Consider the following 6,758-nt stretch of genomic DNA (forward strand, 5'->3'; position numbering starts at 1 on the left):
AAGTGTTACATTTGAGGGTTCAATTACGTCAGTTTTACAGTTCAATAACGAGAAATTTAAAAGTTCAATAGTGTTACATTTGAGGGTTCAATTACGTCAGTTTTACTGTTCAATAACGTGGAATTTGAATGTTCAAAAGTGTTACATTTGAGGGTTCAATTACGTCAGTTTTAATGTTCAATAGGGTAGAATTTGAAGGCTCAATAGTGTTACATTTGAGGGTTCAACTATGTCAGTTTTACTGTTCAATAACGTGAAATTTAAAAGTTCAATAGTGTTACATTTGGGGTTCAATTACGTCAGTTTTACTGTTCAATAACGTGAAATTTAAAAGTTCAATAGTGTTACATTTGAGGGTTCAATTACGTCAGTTTTACTGTGCAATAACGTGAAATTTAAAGGTTCAAAAGTGTTACATTTGAGAGTTCAATTACGTTAGTTTTAATGTTCAATAACGTAGAATTTAAAGGTTCAATAGTGCTACATTTGAGGGTTCAATTACGTTAGTTTTACTGTTCAATGACATGAAATTTAAAGGTTCTATAGTGTTACAATTGAGGGTTCAATTACGTCAGTTTTAATGTTCAATAACGTAGAATTTAAAGGTTCAATAGTGTTACATTTGAGGGTTCAACTATGTCAGTTTTACTGTTCAATAACGTGAAATTTAAAAGTTCAATAGTGTTACATTTGGGGGTTCAATTACGTCAGTTTTACTGTGCAATAACGTGAAATTTGCAAATTCAAAAGTGTTACATTTGAGAGTTCAATTACGTCAGTTTTAATGTTCAATAACGTAGAATTTAAAGGTTCAATAGTGCTACATTTGAGGGTTCAATTACGTCAGTTTTACTGTTCAATAACGTGAAATTTAAAGGTTCAAAATGTTACATTTGAGGGATTCAATTACGTCAGTTTTAATGTTCAATAACGTAGAATTTAAAGGTTCAATAGTGTTACATTTGAGGGTTCAATTACGTCAGTTTTACTGTTCAATAACGTGAATTTAAAGGTTCAATAGTGTTACATTTGAGGGTTCAATTACGTCAGTTTTACTGTTCAATAACGTGAATTTAAAGGTTCAAAAGTGTTACATTTGAGGGTTCAATTACGTCAGTTTTACAGTTCAATAACGAGAAATTTAAAAGTTCAATAGTGTTACATTTTTGGGGTTCAATTACGTCAGTTTTACTGTTCAATAACGTGGAATTTAAATGTTCAAAAGTGTTACATTTGAGGGTTCAATTACGTCAGTTTTAATGTTCAATAGCGTAGAATTTGAAGGTTCAATAGTGTTACATTTAAGGGTTCAATTACGTCAGTTTTACTTGTTCAATAACGTGGAATTTAAAGGTTCAAAAGTGTTACATTTGAGGGTTCAATTACGTCAGTTTTAATGTTCAATAGCATAGATTTTGAAGGTTTAATAGTATTACATTTGAGGGTTCAATTACGTCAGTTTTACTGTTCAATAACGTGAAATTTAAGTTCAATGTGTTACATTTGAGGGTTCAATTACGTCAGTTTTACTGTTCAATAACGTGAAATTTGAAGGTTCAATAGTGTTACAATTTGAGGGTTCAATTACGTCAGTTTTACTGTTCAATAACGTGGAATTTAAAGGTTCAAAAGTGTTACATTTGAGGGTTCAATTACGTCAGTTTTAATGTTCAATAACGTCAGTTTTAATGTTCAATAACGTAGAATTTAAAGGTTCAATAGTGTTACAATTTGAGGGTTCAATTACGTCAGTTTTACTGTTCAATAACGTGAAATTTAAAAGTTCAATAGTGTTACATTTGGGGGTTCAATTACGTCAGTTTTACTGTGCAATAACGTGAAATTTAAAGGTTCAAAAGTGTTACATTTGAGGGTTCAATTACGTCAGTTTTAATGTTCAATAACGTAGAATTTAAAGGTTCAATAGTGCTACATTTGAGGGTTCAATTACGTTAGTTTTACTGTTCAATAACGTGAAATTTAAAGGTTCAAAAGTGTTACATTTGAGGGTTCAATTACGTCAGTTTTAATGTTCAATAACGTAGAATTTAAAGGTTCAATAGTGTTACATTTGAGGGTTCAATTACGTCAGTTTTACTGTTCAATAACGTGGAATTTAAAGGTTCAATAGTGTTACATTTGAGGGTTCAATTACGTCAGTTTTACTGTTCAATATCGTGAAATTTAAAGGTTCAAAAGTGTTACATTTGAGGGTTCAATTACGTCAGTTTTACAGTTCAATAACGAGAAATTTAAAGTTCAATAGTGTTACATTTGAGGGTTCAATTACGTCAGTTTTACTGTTCAATAACGTGGAATTTAAATGTTCAAAAGTGTTACATTTGAGGGTTCAATTACGTCAGTTTTAATGTTCAATAGCGTAGAATTTGAAGGTTCAATAGTGTTACATTTGAGGGTTCAATTACGTCAGTTTTACTGTTCAATAACGTGGAATTTAAAGGTTCAAAAGTGATACAATGAGGGTTCAATTACGTCAGTTTTAATGTTCAATAGCGTAGAATTTGAAAGTTCAATAGTATTACATTTGAGGGTTCAATTACGTCAGTTTTACTGTTCAATAACGTGAAATGTAAGTTCAATGGTGTTACATTTGAGGGTTCAATTACGTCAGTTTTACTGTTCAATAACGTGAAATTTGAAGGTTCAATAGTGTTACAATTTGAGGGTTCAATTACGTCAGTTTTACTGTTCAATAACGTGAATTTAAAGGTTCAAAGTGTTACATTTGAGGGTTCAATTACGTCAGTTTTACTGTTCAATAACGTGAAATTTTGAAGGTTCAATAGTGTTACAATTTGAGGGTTCAATTACGTCAGTTTTACTGTTCAATAACGTGAAATTTAAAGGTTCAATGTGTTACATTTGAGGGTTCAATTACGTCAGTTTTACTGTTCAATAACGTGGAATTTAAAGGTTCAAAAGTGTTACATTTGAGGGTTCAATTACGTCAGTTTTAATGTTCAATAACGTAGAATTTAAAGGTTCAATAGTGTTACATTTGAGGGTTCAATTACGTCAGTTTTACTGTTCAATAACGTGAAATTTAAAGGTTCAATAGTGTTACATTTGAGGGTTCAATTACGTCAGTTTTACTGTTCAATAACGTGAAATTTAAAGGTTCAAAAGTGTTACATTTGAGGGTTCAATTACGTCAGTTTTAATGTTCAATAACGTAGAATTTAAAGGTTCAATAGTGTTACATTTGAGGGTTCAATTACGTCAGTTTTACTGTTCAATAACGTGAAATTTAAAGGTTCATAGTGTTACATTTGAGGGTTCAATTACGTCAGTTTTAATGTTCAATAACGTAGAATTTAAAGGTTCAATAGTGTTACATTTGAGGGTTCAATTACGTCAGTTTTACTGTTCAATAACGTGAAATTTAAAGTTCAATAGTGTTACATTTGAGGGTTCAATTACGTCAGTTTTACTGTTCAATAACGTGAAATTTAAAGGTTCAAAAGTGTTACATTTGAGGGTTCAATTACGTCAGTTTTAATGTTCAATAACGTAGAATTTAAAGGTTCAATAGTGTACATTTGAGGGTTCAATTACGTCAGTTTTACTGTTCAATAACGTGAAATTTAAAGGTTCAAAATTGTTACATTTGAGGGTTCAATTACGTCAGTTTTAATGTTCAATAACGTAGAATTTAAAGGTTCAATAGTGTTACATTTGAGGGTTCAATTACGTCAGTTTTACTGTTCAATAACGTGGAATTTAAAGGTTCAATAGTGTTACATTTGAGGGTTCAATTACGTCAGTTTTACTGTTCAATAACGTGAAATTTAAAGGTTCAAAAGTGTTACATTTGAGGGTTCAATTACGTCAGTTTTACAGTTCAATAACGAGAAATTTAAAGTTCAATAGTGTTACATTTGAGGGTTCAATTACGTCAGTTTTACTGTTCAATAACGTGGAATTTAAAGTTCAAAAGTGTTACATTTGAGGGTTCAATTACGTCAGTTTTAATGTTCAATAGCGTAGAATTTGAAGGTTCAATAGTGTTACATTTGAGGGTTCAATTACGTCAGTTTTACTGTTCAATAACGTGGAATTTAAAGGTTCAAAAGTGTACAATTTGAGGGTTCAATTACGTCAGTTTTAATGTTCAATAGCGTAGAATTTGAAAGGTTCAATAGTGTTACATTTGAGGGTTCAATTACGTCAGTTTTACTGTTCAATAACGTGAAATTTAAAGGTTCAATGTGTTACATTTGAGGGTTCAATTACGTCAGTTTTACTGTTCAATAACGTGAATTTGAAAGGTTCAATAGTGTTACATTTGAGGGTTCAATTACGTCAGTTTTACTGTTCAATAACGTGAAATTTAAAGGTTCAAAAGTGTTACATTTGAGGGTTCAATTACGTCAGTTTTACTGTTCAATAACGTAGAATTTAAAGGTTCAATAGTGTTACATTTGAGGGTTCAATTACGTCAGTTTTACTGTTCAATAACGTGAAATTTAAAGGTTCAATGTGTTACATTTGAGGGTTCAATTACGTCAGTTTTACTGTTCAATAACGTGAATTTAAAGGTTCAATAGTGTTACATTTGAGGGTTCAATTACGTCAGTTTTACTGTTCAATAACGTGAATTTAAAGGTTCAATAGTGTTACATTTGAGGGTTCAATTACGTCAGTTTTACTGTTCAATAACGTGAAATTTATAAGTTCAATAGTGTTACATTTGAGGGTTCAATTACGTCAGTTTTACTGTGCAATAACGTGAAATTTAAAGGTTCAAAAGTGTTACATTTGAGAGTTCAATTACGTTAGTTTTAATGTTCAATAACGTAGAATTTAAAGGTTCAATAGTGCTACATTTGAGGGTTCAATTACGTTAGTTTTACTGTTCAATGACATGAAATTTAAAGGTTCTATAGTGTTACAATTGAGGGTTCAATTACGTCAGTTTTAATGTTCAATAACGTAGAATTTAAAGGTTCAATAGTGTTAATATTTGAGGGTTCAATTCCGTCAGTTTTACTGTTCAGTAGCGTGGAATTTAAAGGTTCAATAGTGTTACATTTGAGGGTTTAATTACTTCAGTTTTACTGTTCAATAACGTGGAATTTAAAGGTTCAATAGTGTTACATTTGAGGGTTTAATTACGTCAGTTTTACTGTTCAATAACGTGAAATTTAAAGGTTCAAAAGTGTTACATTTGAGAGTTCAATCACGTCATTTTTACTGTTCAATAACGTGGAATTTAAAGGCTCAATAGTGTTACATTTTGGGTTCATTTACGTCAGTTTTACTGTTCAATAACGTGGAATTTAAAGGTTCAATAGTGTTACATATGAGGGTTCAATTATGTCAGTTTTACTATTCAATAACGTGAAATTTAAAGGTTCAATAGTTTTACATTTGAGGGTTCAATTACTTCAGTTTTACTGTTCAATAACGTGGAATTTAAATGTTCAATAGTATTACATTTGAGGGTTTGATTACGCCAGTTTTACTGTTCAATAACTTGGAATTTAAAGGCTCAATAGTGTTACATTTTTGGTTCAATTACGTCAGTTTTACTGTTCAATAACGTGGAATTTAAAGGTTCAATAGTGTTACATTTGAGGGTTCAATTACGTTAGTTTTACTGTTCAATAACGTGGAATTTAAATGTTCAATAGTATTACATTTGAGGGTTTGATTACGCCAGTTTTACTGTTCAATAACGTGGAATTTAAAGGCTCAATAGTGTTACATTTTGGGTTCAATTACGTCAGTTTTACTGTTCAATAACGTGGAATTTAAAGGTTCAATAGTGTTACATTTGAGGGTTCAATTACACCAGTTTTATTATTCAATAACGTGAAATTTAAAGGTTCAATAGTGTTACATTTTAGGGTTCAATTACGTCAGTTTTACTGTTCAATAACGGAAAATTTAAAGGTTCAATAGCGTTACATTTGAGGGTTCAATTACGTCAGTTTTAATGTTCAATAACGTAGAATTTAAAGTTTTCCAATAGTATTACATTTGAGGGTTTAATTACGTCAGTTTTACTGTTCAATAGCGTGGAATTTAAAAGTTCAATAGTGTTACATTTGAAGGTTCAATTACGTCAGATTTACTGTTTAATAACGTGGAATTTAAAGGTTCAATAGTGTTAGATTTGAGGGTTCAATTACGTCAGTTTTACTGTTCAATAACGTGGAATTTAAAGGTTCAAAAGTGTTACATTTGAGGGTTCAATTACGTCAGATTTACTGTTTAATAACGTGGAATTTAAAGGTTCAATAGTGTTACATTTGAGGGTTCAATCACGTCAGTTTTACTGTTCAATAACGTGGAATTTAAAGGCCCAATAGTGTTACATTTGAGGGTTCAATTTCGTTAGTTTTACTGTTCAATAACGTGAAATTTAATTGTTCAATAGTATTACATTTGAGGGTTTAATTACGCCAGTTTTACTGTTCAATGTCGTGGAATTTAAAGGTTCAATGGTGTTACATTTGAGGGTTCAATTACGTCAGTTTTACTGTTCAATATCGTGGAATTTAAAGTTTCAGTAGTGTTACATTTGAGGGTTCAATTACGTCAGTTTTACTGTTCAATAACGTGGAATTTAAAGGTTCAATAGTGTTACATTTTAGGTTCAATTACGTCCGTTTTACTGTTCAATAGCGTGGAATTTAAAGGATCAATAGTGTTACATTTGAGGGTTCAATTACTTCAGTTTTAATGTTCAATAACGTGGAATTTAAAGGTTCAATAGTGTTACATTTGAGGGT

The sequence above is a fragment of the Palaemon carinicauda genome, chromosome 38, assembly GCF_036898095.1.
Source record: "Palaemon carinicauda isolate YSFRI2023 chromosome 38, ASM3689809v2, whole genome shotgun sequence".
In the NCBI taxonomy this organism is placed as follows: domain Eukaryota; kingdom Metazoa; phylum Arthropoda; class Malacostraca; order Decapoda; family Palaemonidae; genus Palaemon; species Palaemon carinicauda.